Source organism: Sturnira hondurensis, unplaced genomic scaffold, assembly GCF_014824575.4.
Source record: "Sturnira hondurensis isolate 20B ecotype Veracruz unplaced genomic scaffold, ASM1482457v3 Scaffold0008640, whole genome shotgun sequence".
Classification (NCBI taxonomy): domain Eukaryota; kingdom Metazoa; phylum Chordata; class Mammalia; order Chiroptera; family Phyllostomidae; genus Sturnira; species Sturnira hondurensis.
The window spans coordinates 18,580,420-18,604,591 of record NW_028081271.1 but is presented as its reverse complement, the minus strand read 5'-3'; the positions used below and the strand labels follow the sequence as shown (position 1 = coordinate 18,604,591).

The 24,172-nt window shown below is 38.6% G+C and overlaps 1 protein-coding gene across 1 annotated transcript in view; it reads right to left on the bottom strand.

Moving 5' to 3' along the window:
• The window catches only part of KCNU1 (potassium calcium-activated channel subfamily U member 1), a 127,942-nt gene that overhangs the window by 29,431 nt on the left and 74,339 nt on the right, over positions 1-24,172 (bottom strand). The gene's annotated exons all lie outside the window — the stretch shown is intronic.

Below are 24,172 nucleotides of genomic sequence, written 5' to 3'. Positions count from 1 at the left end.
CCTCCCTTCTCCTTTCCATGTGTTTCCCATGGGCCTCTGTTGAAGCATCCTTACTGGTTAAATGCATTTTGCATTATTTAAAGCTTCCATAACTGACCTGCGTTTGACTAGACTCTGCTTTCATCTTGATCTAAATCTTGGCAAAACCCTCCACGTGATCACACTGAGTTGCAGCTAGGCATGGTTGGTTATCATGTAATGTATTCAATCACCAAAAAGGACTCAGACAATCTCACAATTTTTTGAAAAATCACACACATCCTAAGGAATGCACATGTGCTTGTTAGCGAATAAAGGCAACTCTTAAAATCACAGAAAGTTTAGGGTTCAAAAGGACCTATTCTCCTCCTCAGTCATTAAGGCGAGGGAAGGGGAAAAAACTGGAGAGTCGAGCCTGGGCTTTAAGTATCTTGGGCCAAAGTGGCATGTGTATTGCTGGCCAGAACCAGTCACATGGCTTCTTCTAACTCTAAGGGGTTAAGGGGCGTGGGAAGGAATTGAAATGTTTGTGAGCACTTCTGTCTCTGCCAGAGACTTTAAAGAATACCACTAATTTTACGGGTAAGAGTCAAAGAGCTAAGAAACTGTAAAGCTGGCATTGAATATAATGCTGAGGCTGAGTTTACTGGGGCTCACAATATCCAATTCTTTCCTTCCTTAACATACGTGCAGTTGGGTGGGGCCACATGACTTGATTTGGCCAATGAAACGTGAGAAGTGATGACTGACATTGTGAAAGCCCCCCGTGCTCTCGTTTAGGCTCTCTCTTCACCTGCTGTAGAGATGACCGGCCTGAGTACAAGAGTGACTATGTGGAGGAGAATGCCCTGGCCTCCTTGACCTTGACTGCTGTTGGACATGTACCACAAACAAGAAATACACATCTGTTGTGCTAAGCCCCTGAGATTCCGTGATCCATACCACAAATCCATCTTATCTGAACACAGATACCTTTTCTAAAAAACATGTTCCATAGAACACCAGTAACTGGAGAAGCTCTAATAAATTGTTTTCTGTAGTCCAATAAATTTTGAGAAAATTTTGCAAGGTTCTGAAAAGCCTTAGAAAAATAAAGTGGTATAAAATTTGTATAATCCAGTGTTTCACACGCTTATTTCACCACAAAGCTTTCACTTTTATTTATGTACTTACTTATTTTTTTCTTTATGTGCTTACTTATTTACTCATTTTAAATAATCTATTACTATCCCTTGAAACCCATTTTGGGACCCACTAAACTGTCTCACAATATAGGTTCAGCCCCGGTAATCAATAGCTTATGTCAGCATTCTCCTGTGAGATTTCACTATCCATACTGGGAACGATACCACCTACTGCTTTCTGTGCTGAAGGGTTAAGGGTTTTTCTTGTGAATTAATATAGCTTGTTACTCACCACCTGGCCCAAATTCTCAGACCCCAATCTAATGATACATATTTTTTCTCTTTTAAGCAGGTTCGTTTCTAAATTGCTATCTCAAGTTATATGTTTTCAGACAGAAGAACTTACTTGAACTGAGATTGAAATGTCAGACCTACAGTAAGGAGGTAAAGACCCAGAGGCAGAGGCTGGGGTGGGAAGACGGGGCACGGGAAAGGGTGTAGAGCAGCAGGGGGACTAATTGCTGGTGAGATCAGCCGAGACCCCCATACAATCCTCATTTTCCTCTCCTTTTAAGACCTACTTATAAACTTAGTTCTAATCATTTCCTTAGCCAAGAGATATTCTAATGTAAGCCTGAAGGTCAGTTTGGCCACAGTGGGTTACCTTGTTTATTTAAATTAACATGTATTTTGGTGGTTTAAATATCCCTGGGTCCTGAGCCCCAGCCTAGAATCCTAAGAGCCACACAGGCTCTCTTAGTGGTACTGGACAGGATCACGGTGATGGCTTTAGGCCAAGCTTGTTGAAGGCAATACACCTGGGGCAAGTCTGATTTCGATTCATATCAGAATTTGAAGGACTGATTATGCTACTCATTCATACAACCTTCTTTTCTCTCCAGGTATAGTTTCCTAGAGACTTTCAGATGTTGCTAAAATGTCCCAAGTCACCTTTAAGGAGGTGGCTTTCTGCACACTGTCCTCAGCACTCAGATCTACAACAACTTCTGCAACTTTTCTTCTGGTCACTTTTTTTAGATTTTTCCCCACTTATCCATCCCCCACCCCCCCACCCTATCTGTAATGAATGAAGAGTCTTTAATCTGAAAATTAAATGCCCCTTTGGCAAATGGAAGATAATCTTCTCCCAAGCACATTTTAACTTGACTTGGAACAGCAAATCATTCACTATACACTTCTTTTCTATCATAATAAAAGTATGATCTATGTACACAAGCTGTCACAGACAGCTTTCTTCATTCTTCATTCATTTCTTTTTTCATTCTGATGTTATGGAAAACAGATATGCCTTAGAGGAAACACCTGTTGGAGACCTTTGTAAAAGAAAAGACTGGAGGAGACCCACTTCATCATAAAGGCATCCATCTGGTGTCCTTGCCAAGGCAAACCCTGATGCAATTTAGTTCACCATCCCTTAACCAAAGCTTCCTTCTGCCATATGTCTTGCAAATGACATGATCCTTGCAGAAATATACCTTCCTAAAGAGACTAATAAATCATCTACGAGAATGTGCAGCATTAGCAGTCTTAGAACTTGGAAACAGGGATTATAACAGAAAGGCTGATGCTATTGGAGGAAAAGGCACCCACAGGGCACCGCCTGGGTCATTCAGGACAGAAGGAAAAGGTTATAGCTTGACCACAGGTCGAAGCATCTCGGTGAGGGCACTCTCCATGTGGATAGACTGGCGAGAGACGCGATGGGGATTATCTGAGAGGGCCCTCCAAAAGGACACGTTTGGGATGAAGGCGAGTTGGTTTACTCCTCACAAGATAGGCTTGTTATTGCAGAAGCAATGTATGCTACTTTCACCGGGGATCATCCAAGAGGCATTGAACCTTGAAATACCCACAGAGTCACGTCCCTGACATCCATCTTTGAAAGCTGATAGGTCAAGTGTGCTGGGTGAGATAGCTTTCACAGCCAGCACGCGTGTGGATGTGCGGAGCAGCGTGTGAAGGAAGCCCCGTGCTGCCTTTGCTGACGGCCACCTTGTTTCGGGCTGCTCTCCTATGCATGAAGCCAAGGTCCTGTGAGCACACGCCCGAACATGTCCCCGCTGAGGAAGGCAGGCTCTTGCCTCTGTGCTTTGTGGAGCTGTTCTGAAGAGAACTTTTATTCTGCCATGTCCATCGCAGAGTCCTGGGTGAATTCTACCACTTAAGGGCAAGTATAAATGAAGGACAATGTGCCTTTGGCTTCTCATGGCGGCACCTGATGACAGAATAAACCATGCAGAAAAGCCTCCGTTAGGAAGGTGAGGTAGGTTTCAGTGCCGGGTCATTATTTCTTCCAATTAGCAGACTTAGACTATTCTTGGAAATGATCTCCCAATGGATGAGCTCCTCCACTATTCACAATACCCATTAGACGTTCAAAAGGCACTGATAGTTTTTTTTATTTTTCTTTTACAGGCCTCAATTTGGGATGTGTTAGCAAATCCTGGCTTGCGACCATTCTATCTGAAACCTCCTTAAAACTCAATAGGTAGCTCGTAAATTCTTAGGAGAGAGTTTTCTGGCCTGGATGCAGAGCAATCTATTTTTTGTTCAAGACCTGAGTTGAATAAAAATAACAAGTTTCATCAAGTCTCAACACAGGGAGGAAGACAAGTCCCCAGACTGTAGGTTGGGGAAGAAAGAGGAATGTGTCCGTGTGTCCAGGAGTTTCAGCGTCCTTCCTGGTTCGATCTTTGGAAAAATCCATTGTAACAGTCTCCTGAAGGTAGTGCTCTAGTTCCCACCAAAAAATGGAAGAAAAATCCTTAGTCTGAGGATCTTTTTGGGGCTACTTGGGATATTTTATCTTGCAGGCTACAACTGCCTTCTCTCCGATGACTCTGTATATAGTGACAAGTCCATTTAGTCCACGTTTAACCAGAAAGTACTCATTTATGTCAGCTCTGACCACTGCCTTTTGTGGATTGAGAAGGAGGAAATCACTAGAGCAAGTTTTAAAATTAGTGCTTCCCACGCTATCCTGACCGTTTTCCCTCTCTCCCTCCTACTCCCTCTCTCTACATCTTATACACATACACCTATATCCCTACACACGTACACAAATGCTATAGCGAATTTTCAGAATATGAGCCTTTATAGCCACATTTCGACTTTATTTTTCTGGGTTTCACCTGGTTGCCATTTACTCATTGTAAGGCATTATTTTTACCCTGGAGGGTAAACTTAGGATTCAAAAACAAGGATAATTTTTGGCGGTCCATTCCCCTGGGAACCTACATAGGAGCAAGTGAAAAATGGCACCTGGGAGCGCTGAGAACCTTTCGGGACCAAGCAACCCTAGAGAATCTCTGGAGGCAGAGAGCACAACCCGCCTTCCCTGCTAGCAAGGTCTCTGCAATCCCTTCCCTGCCCATTAGAAATCGAAAGTGTGCACCTGGCTCTGTACCTTCCCTGCAGCCTGACCAGCTGTCCTTGCTGAGGCTCCGTTCCTGGGTAAGATGAGAGAAACCCTGCCATGAAGTCTCATGGGACGTGGCATAGGTTGACAGCAGAGTGGCCGTTTCTAAAGCACCACACCCCTCTGGTAGGTAAATGGGAAAACCTTAGGAAAGGAGGGGAACAAGACACCCATGTAAGGAAGCTAGGGTGACTGGCTTCACTGGTTTGCTTAGGGCAGGAGACTTTCAGTGGTGAACTGGTCATTTCACTGCAAGAATACTTTTCCCTGCGAATATGAAAAGAAAGCTCTTAGGGAGGGAGGGAGGAAGGAGAAGGAAGAGTGAAACTTGAAACTCTATACTCAGAAAACTTTTCATGGTGCACTCAGAAACCTGTCCCCATCTCTCTGTATACGGGTGCGTTTGGCTGATACTCAGTGGAAGGAGAAACAGTGGGGTGGCCAGAGCTGCACATGGTTTAAAACAAGCAGGTCCCAGTGAATTATATCTTCCCCGCTCCTTCTGGTTCCTGTCTCCTAGATCTTCGCATATGCAAAGTCTTTTGGAAGCCATGGTGGAATTATAAACTTTAATAGTAAAGACGGTCAGCATGATTTTTTAAAAATTCGTAAAAAGTATTTTAACATGTCAAAATTCGAGATATCATTGTATTCAGTTTAACATTATTTCAGTCTACCTAGGAGAATGTAAACTGTGTTCTAAGGTAAACCAAATCAGCTGTGAATGGTGTTCTGCTTGCCTTTAAATGCTGCTTTACAGATGGAGTGTATCAAATCCATGGCCTCTGTTTCCAATGTTTATAATTTACAATCTTTGCAAAGAATTTTTTCCATCCTCTGGCTTAAAAGTTGGGCCTGGGTCAGAGTGGCCCCGGCATAGGTGAAGGCAAGAATGGAATGGTGTTTCTAACAGATAAACCCACATCCGAGCTCGCATTTAAGAATCTCTGTTAAGTTTTGTTTTATTTCTGGTAAGTGTACACTGAAAGCTTTTTTGCAGCGTGTAGTCTGTGAAAACGTGCCTGTAAGCATCTCAGAACTTAAATTGTTACCAGACGTAAGGTCGGGAAAGATAAAGGACATTACTTTCCTCTTCCTCACCCATTCCCTAGACGGACCCTCATTGAAACCCCTTTATACGTTATGGACTTTGCATTTGGAATTTCCTACAATGTGAAGACAAATGAGGCATGACCTCGAGCAGCAGGTACCTTTAATAAAGGCTGGAGTTGGTGCCCAGGGCAGAAGAGCCTAAGGCTTTGGCAAGGCACCCGTCTAACTGGGGACAATTTCCTCAGCCAGTCTTTATAGTGTGAGGTTGTATTTTTAGATGCTCTTTTTCATACCTTCCAACACTTTCTAGATGTCATGTAATATAGTAAACATAGAGGTAGACCTGAATGAAAAATATTGTCTTCCCCTAGACAGTTTGGAATACATTACAGTCTTCTCTGTTCCATGAACTAGGAACTCAACAATTAAATTAGTTACTCGGATACTTTTTCCCTGACACACAGTCCTGAAACAAATGCAATTTCAAACAAAGGACTTTCTTCTTTTGTTTTTTTTTTTGGTGGGATGTGGAGGCAGGAAGTAGAAATTTAAAATATCTGAAAACTAGGCCCTGGCTGGTGTAGCTCAGTGGATTGAGCACAGGCCTGCGAACCAGAGGATCTCTGTTCGATTCCCAGTCAGGGCACATGCCTGGGTTGCAGGCAGGTTCCCTGCAGGCCAGTTCCCAGCAGGGGATGCACGAAAGGCAACCATACATTGATGTTTCTCTCCCTCTCTCCTTTCCCTCTAATGATGAATAAATAAATAAAATCTTAAAAAAATATCTGAAAACTAGCTCATTTTTTATTACATTGATATATCTCTAAGATTTTATGGGATTAAGCCTGGATCAGAGATTAGCATGACAAAAATACTTTCCTTACGCAGTGGGGTGAGAAGCTTGGCCTGGGCAATTGCTAACAATAACCGCCCCCTAAAAAATTAGGACTGAAAACACTAGCATGCATCAATAGGTTACTGGTGTGAGTGTGCCTGTGTGTGTGTGTGTGTGAAAGGCGGGGAGTGTGTCAAATGGTCAAGGTATAAAATAAAGATAATTCTAGGGTACGTGAACACTCTTCGATTTCTTTTTCTGCCTCAAAATAGGAAGTTATTTGTGAAGTCTTCTTATCCACATTCCTTAATTCTCTGAAATACCTGTGGTTGAATGTCAAAATAGAGACAAATTATTAGTGTGCTGGTGATTACAAATGTTTGGAAATGTTGGAAGGACCTAATGATGTGTTGAGGGCCACAGACTTTCAAAATTCCCTCACATCTGGAAGTGATCACTGGAAGGAAGCCTGCTGAATAAAGGCGTCCTGAGTATTACAACATTTTACTTAGCACCAGTGACCTGTCAGGAAGCAGCAGAGATCATGGAGATGGAGGTCCCTTGGGGCTGCTCATGACACGGAGCAGTCCTTCTGCGCTGTGTGCTACATGATGGCTATTTTGAAAAGGTGGTGCACCTTCATTAAAGGTGAAAAGTTAGAATTAGGGGTCTCTGGTGGGAGGGAAAAGGTTGCGGTTAGCATTCTTTAACAAGAAGAAGTGATTAAAGTAGCACTGTTATTAGGGATGAAAGGTAGGGGCCGGGCTTTTTAGTGGGAGAGCGGAGTCCCAGGGTGAGACAGCCCTTAATAAGGCAGGAAGGTCACGGGCACTCTTACTTAGATGTTCCCTGTGTTTTAGCTCTTTAAATTAAAGAGGGATCAGAAAAAAAGAAAAGTAGAATGTTCACATTGTTCTGTTCACCTCCAATTTGAAATTGACTTCCTGGAGCACATCAAGTCCTTGACTTGTCCTATGTGGGACTACACAGGTGACATTAATATCGGAATTTCTTGAAGCTGAGGTTTTTCACATCAAGAAATTATCTGAATGACTCACCTCGTACCCCTACTAATTTAGCTCCAGAAGGAACTTTGGGAGGGCATTTGTTACCTTTCCAATATTGTTTACTTAGTTGTAGCCATTTACATGACAGAGAGAGGGGGGAAGAGGAAGGGCAGCAGGGGGTGGGGGAAGGGAAAGGAGAGAAAGAGAGAGAATGAATGTGAACATGATTCTCCAAAACTTCCTGGGAACTTTCCTGTAATTTAAAAATAAGCACCAAACATACACATGCATGCACCCACCCCTTTTAGCAATGAAATTCTTCTCATCTAAATGTCTCTTGTTCCACAGAACCACTGTGCAGGCCGATGGGTGAGTTTTCAGTTGGACCTTTCTTGCTGTGCCTCCCATCAGGGACACTGTGAGCCTGTGGTCCACCACTGCCATCCAGAAGGTGAAAGTGCGTGCACGCACCTCTTTGCTGTCCTTGTGGACCAGATGGAAGACAGAGCATTGTCAGGGTTTACAGATGAGGACCCGTGGCTTTTATAGATCAGAATGTGCTGGCATCTGTACAGAATTATACAGATACTTAATACAAATATAAGTAATATTTGCCTTTCTGGTGAGTCGTTCTTATTTTGCAAGAATACAAATGCTTTCCTATCACCTCTTCCTCTTCCATATCCAAATCTCCATGGAAATGAATTCCAAGTTATGTCAAGCTCTCCTCTCGCCGTGAAAGAGTAAAGAAACTATCAGTTCTGGGGAGTCTTCTCCCAGCCTCCTCCATTTGACCATCCTCTCTCACTCAGAATTCCTGGGCCCAACTCTAACCAAAATTACCCCAGATTTCAGGTGTTCTAATGACTATTTTGTTCTGCCCATGGATCTCTTTATCATGTACACTTTTTGGTTTTACTGGAAAATTGAGATTATGTAATTGAAGAGTCAACTGTTCTTTATGTGGACACTTTTTGCTCAACTTGACTTCTCCAAGTTCCTCAACACCCTTTCAATCTAAACTCAAAACACTTACTAATAGTTTGAAATGAGGGTTTTCACTGCTATAAAATTATCCTAAAATAATCTTTACCTATTTTTATCCATTATTTTCAGATATTTGATATGATATGGGTCAACTTAAGAATCTAAAACAGAAGTGACACATTTTTTTCTGTGAAGGGCCAGATTGTAAAAATATGTTAAGTTTTTCAGTCCAAAAGGCAAAATTGCTATTATGTAAGTCTCATTGTATATATAACAAAAGAGAATAAATTTTCACAATTTTTCATTGAGGATATTCAAATGTAACGATAACTTTTGCATTACAGATTTACTAATGAAAAGAAAGAAATTTGAAAACGGATTTTGCTTAATCAACATTTTTTAAACTAAGGTAGAACTCATTATACAGGGTCTGGCACAAATAACACCCCTTTTTATTACAAAATCTTTTATTACAATACCATAAGCATATAATTCTATAACATAAGCATATCACACTCAAGCACAATGATATTTTAGGTGAAATGTTCAAATTGAAACTACAAATTATTACACCCACATTATTACCCTACCAACCACACTCACACAGGTGTTACTTCTGCCAAGCCCTGTATTTATTTATTATTTTAAAAATGTATTTTATTATTATGCTATTACAGTTGTTCCATTTTCTTCCCTTTATTGCCCTCTGCCCTGCACGCTCCCACCCACTCACATTCCTCCCACCTTAGTTCATGTCCATGGGTCATACCTTTAAGTTCTTTGGCTTCTCCACTTCCTATACTATTATTCTTAACCTCCTCCTGTCTATTTTGTACCTACTATTTATGCTACTTATTCTCTGTACCCTTTCCTCCATTCTCCGTTCTCCACCTCCCACTGATAACCCTCCATGTGATCTCCATTTCTGTGATTCTGTTTCTGTTGTAGTTATTTGCTTAGTTTGTTTTTTTTTGTTTGTTTGTTTGTTTTAGGTTCAGTTGTTGATAGTTGTGAGTTTGTTGTCATTTTACTGTTCACATAAAGATCTTCTTTTTCTTAGATAAGTCCCTTTAATATTTCATATAGTAAAGGCTTGGTGATGAAGAACTCCTTTAACTTGTCTTTATCTGGGAAGCACTTTATCTGTCCTTCCATTCTAAGTGATAGCTTTGCTGGATAGGGTAATCTTGGATGTAGGTTTTTTGCTTTTCATGACTTTGAATACTTCCTTCCAGCCCATTCTTCCCTGTATGGTTTCTTTTGAGAAATCAGCTGATAGCCTTATGGGAACTCCTTTGCAGGTAACTGTCTCCTTTCCTCTTGCTGCTTTTAAGATTCTCTCCTTCTCTTTAATCTTGGGTAATGTAATAATGATGTGCCTTGGTGTGTGCTTCCCAACTTCTTTGGGACTCTCTGAGCTTCCTGGACTTCCTGGAATCTATTTCCTTTGCCAGATTGGGGAAATTCTTCTTTAATATTTTTCAAGTAAGTTTTCCACTTCTTCCTCTTCTCCTTCTGGCACCCCTATGATTTGGAGGTTGAAATGTTTAAAGTTGTCCCAGAGGTTCTTAAGCCTCTCCTCATTTTTTCAAATTCTTGTTTCTTCATTCTGTTCTGGTTGAAAGTTTATTTCTTCCTTCTAGTCCGAATCATTGATTTGAGTCCTGGTTTCTTTCCCTTCATTGTTGGTTTCTTGTATATTTCTCTTCATTTCACTTTGCATAGGCTTCACTTCTCCTCTACTTTGCATCCATACTCAGCTATTTCTGTGAGCATCCTAATTACCAATGTTTTGAACTTTGCATCGGATTGGTTGGCTATCTTTTCACCACTTAGTTCTATTTTTGGAGCTTTGATCTGTTCTTTCATCAGGGTCATGTTTTTTTTTTTTTTGTCTCCCTGCAGCTGTTACATTGTAAGGGGTGGAGCCTTAGGTATTTACCAGGACAGAGCAACCCCTGTTGCTGGGTTATGGTGCTGTATGTGGGGGAGGGGGCCCAAGAGGAAACAGTGCCACTTGCTCAGCTTTTGGACAGCTTTCAGTCACTTCTCCCACTACCTATGAGAAAATTGGGCCCTTCTGGTGCTGATTCCCAGGTGAGCAGGTTTATGTACATTCTAAAACCCTGTAGTCTCTCCAACGAACTCTCCTAGGAAGCAGGAGTTTCTCCTGCTGCCACAACCCTGATTTTTACAGTCAGAGGTTTTGAGGCTTTATTTTCCTGCACTGGAATCCTGGGTTTCATGGTCTGTCTCACCCTCTAGTCATTCCTCTTGGTTTATCCACACACAAATGTGGGACCACGCTGCCCTCCAGCCACCACCTGGCCATGTGTCTTCTCCACCCCGGCTGCCTGTCTTCACCCCTCTTACCAGTCTAAATGAATGTTTCTTCTTTAACTCCTTGCTTGTTGGACTCACATACTTACTGTATGTAAGTTCTTTCTGGCGGTTCTGGTTGTTTTTTGTTTTTAAATTTGTTGTTGTCCTTGTTTTGGTTGTGTGAGGAGGCAAAGTGTGTTTACCTATGCCTCCATCTTGGCTGAAAGTCTCTGAATTAATTAGCATTTAAATTTAGTGTTCTTTATCATCAAAATCAATTGCAAAGGTTCATATGTTAATGATGACCCTGATGAGATATAACCTATATCATCTTTGAAAATGTCTTTTTACACTGATAAGTACTTCCAAATATTGATAGTACTCCATGAGCATATGAGTATAATTGAGCATGTTCATCATTCAGGAGGCATTTACAGGATTCTGTTAGACTTTTCTCTCAATATTTGTTTTTAGCACATCATTATATAGCAGATTAATCACCTGCAATGTAAGGTTATGTGGATCCCTCAACTGTAGTTAAATGAACTTAAAAGTATGGAAATGTCCTTTGAATTTATGCCAAGGTAAAATAATGCTACTGGAACTTAAATGAGAAAATATGCCCATTATAAATTTGTGTGAAAATAATGATCTCACTTTGTTTTGACTTTTGACATCCTGGAAATTGTATAAAAAAGCTTGATATTACTTACATTTGAAAGAACAGTAATTGTCATTGTAATGACTTTATTATAGAATAAGTTTCACATATAAGCTCTGTTTTGTCTTTTAATTTTATGTTGATTTTATTAAAAACTATCAAACATGCAGTGAATGGTAATTTTCAAAGCCTTTTAGTGTTCAATAATGGTGACTGAAGGACGTTTTCACTCATAAAAATTTTACTTTTAATCCAGAGCTCAAAAAAACCACAATAAACCTTAACCACTGTTCAGGTTTCAAACTGTTTGTGTTAGGGCAAGTCAGGACATGCAGCTTCTATGCCTGACAAAAATTCACAGAACAATGGTGAAGTCCACGAGAGCAAATGAAGTGCACCATTGGCTGAATAACTTGCAATAAATTCAGTTATTTTCCACAAAATATCAGCTAATATATAATACAATGAGTAACCAGTCTTTACACATATTATGTTTCACAAGTCTTATACATTTGTGTAAGTAGGATTTTTTTTGCTCCACATGTATTTTTACCACTAGCAGTTATAATACATCTGAGCAGATTCCACTTCATATTATGCTGAATTAGTGTTTCTTTACTTTTTAAAATATATTTTCACAGGTAGTTGTGTCATGTAGACAATTCAGGAGGGTAATTTTCATTGCTTCAAACTTGGTATTGGCTCTTTAGTAAACAACTAGACAGTATTCGTTACATTTGCTGTCCCCTGAAGAGCAAAGAGAAACTACTCAGAGTCATTTGTCCTATCTTTTTAATTGCCTATTGATATTGCTCCCAATGTCAACTCTTCAAGCAACTGTTCTTACTGAAAGGTTAATGATATAAAACAATTTTATTTTTTCTGAACACACCTCTTGGCTGTTGCGATGAAATAAAATTTAATCGACTCACTATCAGTGAATGGGTTTCCTTTTTCTGCTACCAAATGAACCACCCTTAAGCAAACTTTGGCTGCAAATTCTGCTGTGATAAAATAGACTTTGTAACTTTTAAACCAGTGCTTTACTGTGAACGAGGATAAGTGACTAATCTGATGATGTCAATGGATGCTGCATTCTTTCAGCACAGCTATTCTGTCATCGTCAACTAAGCATATGGCTTTGCCATTGCAACCAATATACTCACAAGTGGTGGGCCAGATTTGGCCTTCAGGCCATAATTTTCTGAACTCTGATATAGACCAGACCCTGACATCATTTTAAAATAACACTTTCACAAACCAAAGATATCACATAGTTCCTGTAGCATTTGTTAATGGTGTATTTTTGCATGCCTTATCTATAATTATATCATGTTTTGAAAAAATTTTTTCAGATTAAAAGTGGCAAATTTTAGTTGAAGAGATGAGTGTGATAAAAAGATGGCTTTATATCAACTCAAGGGATCATTTAAAGTTTAATAAGATGAAAAACAAGCTTGAGAAAGTAACCCTGGAGAAGAGCACTTCCTGACCAGCAGTAAGAACCTCTAAAACTTCACTTTTGTAAAATCAAGGAGAACACTAACAAAAATTCTCAAAACCAACTTTCTCATTACTATGGAAATGAACCAAAGGCTCGAGAGATCCAAAAAGAATTTAATTCAAGAAAAATGGCAGAATCTTGGTGAGTTCTGTGGCATTTTCAACTCGCCTTATTCCCATTCCATTTTCTTCAGCTCTATAGTAGCTTTGAAACCCAACAGACTCGTAACTAGTGGAGCGGTCTAACAGGCAATGGAGAGGAGAGAACCGGAGCTTTTCAAGAAGCTGTATTCACAGAGAATGGCATTATTTCAACCTGAGGATATTCTCTCAAGAAAACCAGTTGAAAGACTTAACTTTGTTTGATCGGACTCAGAGTTTTTTCTCAGTGGAATTAGCTGGTTCCTCTGGGGAATTTTCCAGAAATGATATGCAGCAATTGTTTAAACTTCCAGATACTTCAGGCAGAGATGAGAGTGTGGCAAGCAAGAGGCAAACCAACAAACTTCAAATGGAAGAGCTGGAGAATAAGCCCACGGGGGGCTTTGAAAATTTTTGACTTATTCATTCTAAGGATCTACAATAAAACCATGTGTACATGATACCCAGAAACACTTGAGACATCCCTAATCCCTTCTCTGACCTCTGGCTGACCTTGAAACCCTACACAAGCAGGAAGTGAAGGCTAAGGCAGAGATGTAAGCTTCTAGACTATTAAAGGCATTCCCCAACAGGCACGCAGAGTTCCTCAGCAAAAGGCAGAGAGATTTATTGATTCAGGGTAACCACAAAACTGGAGGAGTAGAGGTTTCAGTACACCATAAAGTGTACTAACTTCAGAGAATTAGTTCAGGAAAGTTACTCATCAAACAAAGAGAGGAAACATCAGCAGCAAACTCTAGGGCAAAGGAAGAAAATAACTTCCGGGGTTGCCATGTTATATTATATGTTATTAAAATATGTGGATTTCAATGAGAAATTATGACATACAAAGACAAAGGAAATATGGCCCATATACAGGAAATAAGCAGTCAGTAGAGAGTGTCCCTTAGGAAGCCCAGACTTTGGACTTTCTGGGAAATTATTTTAAAATAGCTACTATAAACATGGCCAAAGAACTTTAGGAAACCAGGTCTAAAGAATAAAGAAAAATATGAGAAATATCACCAAATACTGAATATCATTGAAGAGACAGAATATAAGAAATAAACAGAAAGTCTGAAGTTAAAAGGGTAATAATTAAAAAGATTTCACGAGAAGGGCTCAACAACAGATTTGGGCTGGCAGAAGGAAGAATCAACAAATTCAAATATAGGTGAATGAGGATTATCTGGTCTAAAGAATAGGAAAGAAAAGAATGAAGAAATCTGAACAAAGATTCAGAAAACTGGGACATCATCAATGGTACCAACGTGCCCATAACGGCAGTCACAAAAACAGAAGAGTGAGGGAGAAGAGAGCAGAAAAATATCTGAATAAATAATAAAAAAATTTCCCCAAATTTGATGAAAAAATGTACATATTCAAAAAGCTCAACATACTCCAAGTTGGAGTAGGATATCATAACTTACTACAGGTTACATTAATCAAAACACGGCATTACCTACATAAGGAGATGTGTGTGTGTGTGTGTGTGTGTGTGTGTGTAGTCAATGGGATAGATTTAAAAGGCCAGATGTGAACTCTCACTTTAATGGTGAATTCATTTTGACAAGGTGCCAGCATAATTCATGGGGGGGGGGGGGAGATATTTTCAATACTTCTAGGACAACTGAGTATCCACATGGAAAGGCATGAAGTTGGACCCTTACCATACCTTGCAGAAGAATTAACTCAAAATGAATCAAAGAGTTAAATGCAGAACTAAAAGCATAAAACTCTTAGAAGAAAACAAGTACAAATTTTCAAAACCTTAGATTAGGCAATAGTTTCATAAATACAATGCCAAAAGCCTAGGCAATGAAAGAAGAAATAGATGATTTGGATGTTATCAAAACTGAAAACCTTTGTGGTTCAAAGGACTCATGAAGAAAGTCAAAAGACCACTCATGAAATATGAGAAAATATTTGTAAATAATATATCATTTACAGATAAAGAGCATTGTAAATAAATAAATACATATTATAGTTTAACAACAAAAAGACAGCTCAATTTAAAAATGGGTAAAATTCTTGATACACATTTATCAAAAAACACATACAATGACTAATAAGCACATGAAAAGATTCTCAGCATTAGTCATTAGGGAAATTCAAATAAAGAATACAATCAGACACTACTTCACACCAACTGGGATGCTATAATCAAAAAGACAAACACATAATGAGTGTTAGAGAGGATGTAGAGAAATTGGAACCCTCACACATTGGTGGTAGTATTATAAAATGGATCACCCACTTCACAAAACAATTGAACAGTTTTTCAAAATGATATTCAGAGAGTTATTATATAACCTAAAATGACTATTTCTAATATTCCTACTCCTAAGTATATATCCAAGAAAACTGAAAACATGTATTTACACAAAAATACGTAAACAAGTGTTCACCACAGTGCTATTCATTGCAGCCTAGGGTAGAAATAACTAAAATGTTTGTCAACTGATGGATGGATAAACAAATCCATTTCAATACAATGAAATATTCAGTCTTAAAAAAGGAATAAAGAATAGATGTGGTACAACCTAGATAAAGTCTGAAAACATGATATGAAGTAAGAAAAGTCAGAGATAAATGCCATACACTGTATAATTCAGTTGATATAAGATGTCTGGGATAGAAAAATCTGTAAAGACAGAAAGTAGATTAGTGACTGGCAGCAGATGGGGGTGGGGTGACTGAGAAGAGATCACTAGTGACTGTGAAGTTTCCATTGAGAGTGATCGACCTGTTCTGAACTTAGTCGAGACAGTTGCCCAATTCTGCGACTATACTAAAAACCACCGAGTTGTACAGTTTAAAGGATGAATATTATAGTATGTAAATCATACATAAATAAAGCTTTCATTTACAAAGTGACCACAAAAACAAAGCACAGAATTCTATTTATTTTTCTATAGTGTCAAATTCTCCTCCAATTCAAAGAACTATAACTGTCCTATGTACTATATACATACAATTACTTATGGTAATTGAATAATCTAGAAGAAGTTATAGGCAATACATTCTGTTATAAAGAATCAGAAAATACCTACAAGGTTTCTAGAATTATTTACACCTAAAATTATGTAAACAGTAATGATACTTAGATAAGTTCCAGGTAAAGTTATACAGTTGTTTATTCTAAGTGTTCTGACTCACTGAGGTTGAAAATATCTGGCAATTATTATGAGTATAGCACACGACATTGACATTTATAGAAGAGGAAGGAGAAGGATGACTGAAATTTCTGCTGTAAGTCTTACAGAGAACCTCTATGCGTTCGATGGAGTTGCATGAGAACAAAAATCACAGACGTGATCTAGCTCCCCACACAGAGGCTGGCACTGGGGAATCCTGGAATTCCTGGTGAACATTTACTGACTTCATGATTGGAGACCGAGTAACTGATGATGGCCATTGACTGAATCTTTAAATTTGGCCACTTGTGTTGCCACATGTTATTAATTTAAGAAAGTTATCAGTCCAGACCATCTCCCTTATTACTAAGGAATTCAAACCCAAAAATAAAATTCAACTTCCTTATAGCTTTCACTTTCCATGATTGTTAGGGAAACTCATATCTATTTGTAGATATATGGTGATTACAATGAGATGTGCCCCCCCCCACCAAAATATGAGAAATGACAGGTGAAATTTAAAGTAATAGAATTGACATGATGGATACCATTGAATACATACAGCAACTACCAAGAGATTGTCTAAAGTCTCCAGCTCTCAGGGAAAAATGTTCAGGATAGTAGGTTGAATATGATTGTTATTTAGCAAATGGATTTAATAAATGCTACTTTTAAAGAAATGTGCTTGGAATAAACTCCCTTTGACCTAGGAAGTGAAAAGAGCAGCCAGGGTCAATATGACTTATCTAATGTCTTCCCATAGGAAAAGTTTCCCTTGTTCTTGGGCTCAGACTCACATGGCAACAGATGGGAAACATGACTCTGGCCCTGACGAGTTGATGCAACAGGCTCTGATTAGCATAAGAATCATTGTACTAACTCATTTTGCTCTAATTTCCTGTTCTTAGACAAATTTCAGATCATAATCTGTTTTATAATAGGTAGTACATGTTAAGTAATCCCTGCTTGGAAGGAACTGTGGCAGGCACTGTGTACTCACTATTGCTGATGCTCATAGCAATCCTGCAATTACCTCATTTTCAGTGAGGAATTTAGGGAGCTTCTGACCTGATGAAGATCCCTGTGCTGCTCTGTGAATGAGGAGGGATGCTTTGGCCATGACAGCCTGAAAGTTTAGGTTCACTTATAGTTTTATTATAAAGTCACATGACCACCTGGTTGGTATACTTCCTTCCTGGAAGGGTAAAGCAGAACCTGTCAAGCTGAAAATCAGACTCTCGTGTGTGGCAAATAAATAAATGAGTATCACCTAGGAGAAGGTTTGAAAGCAAGTGAATATTGCTTGCTTTTCCCATTTAAATGTTGTTATCAACATTTACAAAGGCAAAAGTACTGGAAATTATTTGGAAAAATATCTTTCTGCAGTAAAATGAATTCACTGAAGAACAAATGGGACATCATGCTATGTTTCAAAACATACACGAATTTTACCTTGTTTATAAGCAACCATTTAGGCTAAGTTTAGATGGGAAGGTAATGATTTGTTTTACCATTATTATAGTTTTGCCTTTTTCCAGAATGTCATATAGTTTGAATCATACAGTATGTAGCCTTTTCATACTGATTTCTCTTAGCAAAAAGCACTTTAAATTCATCCGTGTCTTTTTGTGGCTTGATAGCTCATTTTTTAAAAATTGCTAAATAAAATTCTATTCTTTGACTAAAACACACTTTATTATCCTTTCACCTATTAAAGGATATTTTCCTTACTTGCAGTTTTGGTGTTTATGAATAAATTGCTATAACACTCACATGAAGTGTTTGTGTAGATGTAAGTTTTCAGAGGGGTTAGGTAAACATCTAGGAGCACAATTACTGGATTGCATGCTAAGATGAGGTTTAGTTTTTAAGAAACCGCCAAACTGTCTTTCAAAGTAACTGTCATTTTGCCTTCCCGCCATCGATGAATGCGAATTCCTGTTGCGGTGCATCTCCGGGAGTGATTGGCATTGTCAGTTTTGTTGAATTTTAGCCATATGAACGAGTAGGTAGTGGTATCTCATTGTTGTTTTAATTTGCAATTCAGTAATGACATGTAACTTGAGCATATTTTCATGCATTTATTTTCCATCTGTATATCTTTTTCGTTGATGTGTCCTTTCAGTTATTTTGCCCATTTTTAATCGGATTCTTTGTTTTCTTATTGAGTTTTAAGAGTTTTGTTTATTTTTGGTACAAGTCCTTTATCAGATACATATTTTGCAAATGTTTGTTACCAATTTGTGGCTTAGCTTCTCATTTTCTTCACAGTATCCTTGAAGAGCAGAAGTTTTTAGTTTAATCAAGTCCAACTTACTGGTATTACGATGTGTTTTTGCTGGACTGTACTTTTCAGTGTTTTATCTAAAAACTCATCCAGAAACCTAAGTTAATGTAGGCATTTTCTTACCTTTTTTAGAAGTTTACAGTTTTGCATTTTACACTAAAATATATAATCCATTTTGAGTCGACTTTTCTTAAAAGTATGTCTACGTCTAGGGAATTTTGTTTGTTTGTCTTTCATATATACATACACACAGTGGTTTCATTTCCACTTGTTGAAAAGACCATCCTTTTTCCGTTGAATTCGCTGTGCTCCTTTGTCAAACATTAATCGACCACATTTGTGTGGTCCTGTGTTCGAGCTTCATTTTGTGTTCCATTGGCGGATGTGTCCTACCAATACCGTGATGTCTTGATTCATGTGGCTTTACAGTCACTCTTACGATTGTAAAATACGGGTTCTCCAACTTTGTTCTTCAGTACTGTGTTGGCCACTTCAACTCTTCTTCAAATAAACTTTAGAATCAGCTTATTCTAAAGCAGCTCACTGGAATATCCATTGGAGTTATGTTGCATCTATAGCTGAAGTTGGGAAGAACTGACATCTTAACAATATGGAGTCTTCCAACCTAATGAATATGGACTATTTCTGTATTTATTTAGATCTTTCATTTCTTTCATCGGAGCTTGTTAGTATAAATCCAAGCCATAGTCTGTGCAATTTGTATGTAAATTTTTGTTGCTCTTGTTAATAGTATTTTTAAAATTTGAAATTCCAGTTGTTTGTGGCTGGCATATAAGAAAACAATAGACTTTTGAACAGTAATCTTTTATCCCGTGATTTTGCTGTAATCACTTAGTTGCAGGTACATTTTTGTAGGATCTTGAGGGGTTTTTACAAATAATCATGTCGTCTGTGAAGAAAGATAATTTTACTTCCTCCTTTCCAATCTGTATAACTTTTATTTTCTCTCCCATGCCTTATTTTACTTGCTAATTTATCCAGTATGTTGTTTAAATAGGAGTGACGAGAGCTTTTATTCTTGCCCTATTTATGCTCTCAAGGGGGAAACATTCAGTTTCTGACTATTACAGGTTACCTGTAGGGTTTTTGTAGATATTCTTTATCAAAGAATGAGGAAGTCCCTCTACTTTCTTAATTTGCTGAGATTTTAAAAAAATCATGAATGTATGTTGTATTTTGTCAACTTCATCTTTTGCATCAGTTGAAATAACTATACGATTTTTGTACTTTGGGCTGTTGATGTAGTTGATTACACTGATTGACTTTCAATGTGGGACCAGCTTTGTTTAGCTAGAATAGAATCTGCACGCTCACGGCGCGTGATTGTTCTTATACACTGTTGCATTGGAGTTGCCTTTACTTTGTTGATTTCTACATTATGTGCTCGTGAGATATCAGCCTATAGTTTTCTTATAACGTCTATATCTGATTTTGTTATTAGAGTAATCCTGGCCTTGAGTTAGGAAATATACACACTGCTTCCATTTTTAGATATTGGAAAGAATCAGTATCATTTCTTAAATGTTTGGTGGAATTCACCAGTGAAATCTTCTGGGCTTGGTGCTTTTGGGGTCAGGGTAGGGGAATTTTTTAATCATTGGATCACTTATTTAATAAATATTACTTCTCTTTGTGTGAGTTTTGGTACTTTGTGTCTTTCAAGGAATTGCTCCTTATCATATATCGTGTAAATGATCAGATCTTTGCATATAGTTCATAGAATTCCAAATTATCCTTTCAATGTCTATGGGGTCACAAGTTATGACCCATCTTTTCTTTAGTCTGGCTGTAAACTTATAAATTTCATTGATATTTTCAAAGGATGACCTTCGAGTTTTGTCGATTTTCTCTTCTGTTTTCATTTTAATGAATTTATTCTTCAAGTTCATTACTTTCTTTTGCTTGCTTTAGGCTGAATTTTTTTGTTTCTCTAGTTTCTTAAGGCAGAAGTTTCAATTATTGATTTTAATTGAAACTAAAATCAAACTCTCTCCTCTTTTCTAATCCATGCACTTAATGCCATAATTTTGCTTGAGGCACTTCTTGTGCTTCATCCACTAATTTGGGTAATTTGTATTTTCATTTTTCTTTAGTTCAAAGTGGTTTTAGATTTCTCTTTAGACTTCTTTGACTTGCATGTTATTTATAAGTTATTTATCTCCACACACTTAGGGGATTTTTCATCTCCCTTTTTATTATTGAATCCTAGTCTAATTCCATGATGTTCTAAAAAATCATGCTTTACGTGATTTCTATTCTTTTAAATTTGTTCATGTATGTTCTATGGCCCAGAATATAGTGTTTTGCACACTTAAGAATGTGCAGTTTACTGTTGTTGGAGCATTCTACAAATGTTCATTACATCTAGTTGATTGATAATGCTATTCGGATCAACTGTATTCTTACTTACTGATAACTTGATTGATTATTGCACAAGAGGTCATAACATCTCGAGCAATATGAGTGGGTTTGTCTATTTCCCCTTTCAGTTGTAACAATATTTGCTCCATGTATTTGGATGCTTTGTTTTTAGGTATGTATATATATATATACATATATATAGTCCAGGACTATTGTCTTTTCTTGAAGAATTGACCTCTTTATCATGTAATTCTCTTTATTCATAACTAAAATTAATATAGTTATTAAAGTTTTATATTTCATTATTATTGACATGGTTTAACTGTCTCCATCTTTTGATTTTTAACCAATCAAAATATTTATATTTAAAGTGAATTTCTTATAGATGGCATACAATTGAGTTCTATTTTGTTTTGTTTTTTTGAGTTCTGTTCCTTTATCCATTCTGAAAATATCTCTTTTGCTTTATTTATACAATTCTTATCAAAAGTGATTGCTGATAACGTTGGGTTGTGTACCATGTCTTTAATTGTTTGCTATTTGGTGTATTTGCTTTCTTCCACCCACTTTTCTGTGCCTTCTCTGGCTTTAATTGAGCATTTTTATATTATTTCATTTATCTTCCCTCTTAGCACATTACTTGTATTTCTTTTTTTTAAATGGAGTTCTTCAGATTTAAAAAATACATCTTTAACTAATCTAAGTAAAACTTCAAATAATACTGAGACAGGGCAGTAAGATGCTAGGAAAATTCCTTGGCAAATAGAATAGGGAAACTCAGACACACAGCTGAACACAGTGGCCGAGCAATTTACAGCCAGGCACAGAGGGTCACCAGGGTGGAAGTCCTCGAGCACCCGGCAGGGGACAGAACTGGGAAGTCAAGGACCTCGCCCACAGGGTCACCTCTCCTCCCCTGGTCTCTCTCCTTCCTGGAGAGAGTTCTAGGCTTCAGTGTGTTTGTGCTCCAGGCCCATAAAAGCAGCAAAACCAGGGAAAAGGAGTGTCAGCAGAACCAATTGCAATGACTAAAGACCCCCTGCCCTGCCACTGACTAATCAGTGGAGACTGTGACCCTGAAGGGGCACACCTGGAGAACTGATGACTATCCTACTAAATGCTCACCTGAGACCTCCCCTGGGATTCCTGCCTGCAGGAGAGGGATAGAAGCGTCCAGACAAAGGACCCAGCACACGCACTCGCCCTCTGGGGGGCAGCCTGCGCCATTTCCTTTCCCTTCTTCTCCCCACACTTCTTTCCCCACAGCACACATCTCCTAAACTCTAAGGCAATGAATGGGCAGCTGACAGCTTGTCTCAGGCTAATCTCCTGAACCTACCTGACCCCAGAGCCCCATTTTCTGCCTCCCAGTGAGCTCAGGCAGCCCAGCCCAGGCTCCCCTGCTGCTCCTCTATGCTGAGACCTTCCTCGTTTCACTGTCCCCAGCTCTAATAAATGGATCCTTATGGTCACCTGAACTCATGCTGTGAAATCCTCCTTACAGAAAGTTCAGAACCCACACACTAGCGCTGGCCCTGGGCAGACCCCCTCAGGGTCATGCCTTGTCTGGTAACGTTGCTATTCTGCTTCATGTTTAGTGCTGGGAGCTTATCACAAAGTGTTCCCAGTTCCTCCCTCCCACCTCCTATCACACTGCTGTTACTCCTGTCATGTAACTATACGCTATAATTCCCTAATACGATTTTATTATCAGTTACCAGTTATGCCTCCATTTGTTCCTTTTCTAATGCTCCTTTCTTTTTGTAGATCTGAATTTCTGACCTATATTGTTTTGCTTCTTCCTCGGAAGACCTTCCATTTTCTTTTGTTGCAGAGCAGGTCTGCTCATGACAAATCCCCTAAATTTTCATTATTCAGAGAAAGTCTTTATTTTTTCTTCACTTTTGAAGAAGAATATAAACTGCATATAAACTTTTAGGTTGGTATTTTTTCTTCCAATACTTTAAGTATTTTACTCCACTCTCTTCTTTATTATAGTTTCTCTCTCACACACACACATACACACACACACACACAAAGAGCACTACACAGGGTGGGGCAAAAGGAAGTTTAGAGTTGTTCGTATGAAAATAATGATAAATAATAAAAGAATAAACTGCGTTTCACTGTAGTCTCAACTGTAAGCCTACTTCGTCCCACCCTGTATTCTTACCCTTGTTCCTTCCTAGGTAGGGTGTCCCCCCACCCCCGGCTTCTTTCACAATTGTTTCCGTCATCTGCCTTCGTTTTTCAGTGTGAATATGATACGCACAGCTGCAATTAATTTATCACATTGGTATTTGCCGAGTTTTCTGTATCTGTGATTTGCTGTCATTAACTTGGGAAAATTCTCAGCCCTTATTGTTTCTTCTGCTCCATTCCCTTTCTTCTCCTTACACACCAATTATGCGTATCACACATTTTGATATTGTCCGATATTTCGTCAGTATTTTCTGGGGGGTTTATGCTTCTTTTTTCTTACTCATAGCAGTTTGGGGAATTTTTGATGACATATTTTCAAGCTCCCTTATTCTCTCTTCCAGTCTATCCAGTCTACAGACAAGTCTATGAAGGCATTTTTAGTTAATTTTGTGACAGTATATTTTCTAGCATTTTTAAAATTCCCTTTCATGGTTTTCTTTTTTTTTAAAAGATTTTATTTATTTATTTATCTTTAGAGGGGAAGGAGAGAGGGAGAGAAACATCAATGTATGGTTGCCTTTTTGTGCGTCCCCTGCTGGGAGTTGGCCTGCAGGGAACTGGACTACAACCCAGGCATGTGCCCTGACTGGGAATCGAACTGCGATCCTCTGGTTCGCAGGCCCGCGCTCAATCCACTGAGCTACACCAGCCAGGGCCTCCTTTCATGGTTTTCATCTTTCTGCTTGCACTACCCATTTGTTCTTCCATGTTGTGTACCTTTTTTATTAGCGCCCTTAGCATTAATCATACTCAATTTGAATACCCTATTCAAATTCATGTCATATCTTAATCTTGTTCTAATACTTGCCTTTTCTCTTCAGGTTGTGTTTCTTCATGCCTTCTGGCATGGTTTGTCGTGTTTTTACAATGATATGCAGTGTGTTTTACAATGATATATGGTGTGTTTTACAATGGTATATGGTGTGTTGGATAACAGGAACTCGGGTAAAGAGATCTCTAATGTGAGGTTTTGCACTAATCTGGCGAGCAACCGCACCAGGCTTCACGTGTGCTGTGGTGTGGTTTGCAGGGGTCTCACACCGCTCCACTGCTCTCAATCCTGTGTTCCCTACTGACTGTGGGCTTCTCTAAAAACTCTCCTTTAGTAGTCTG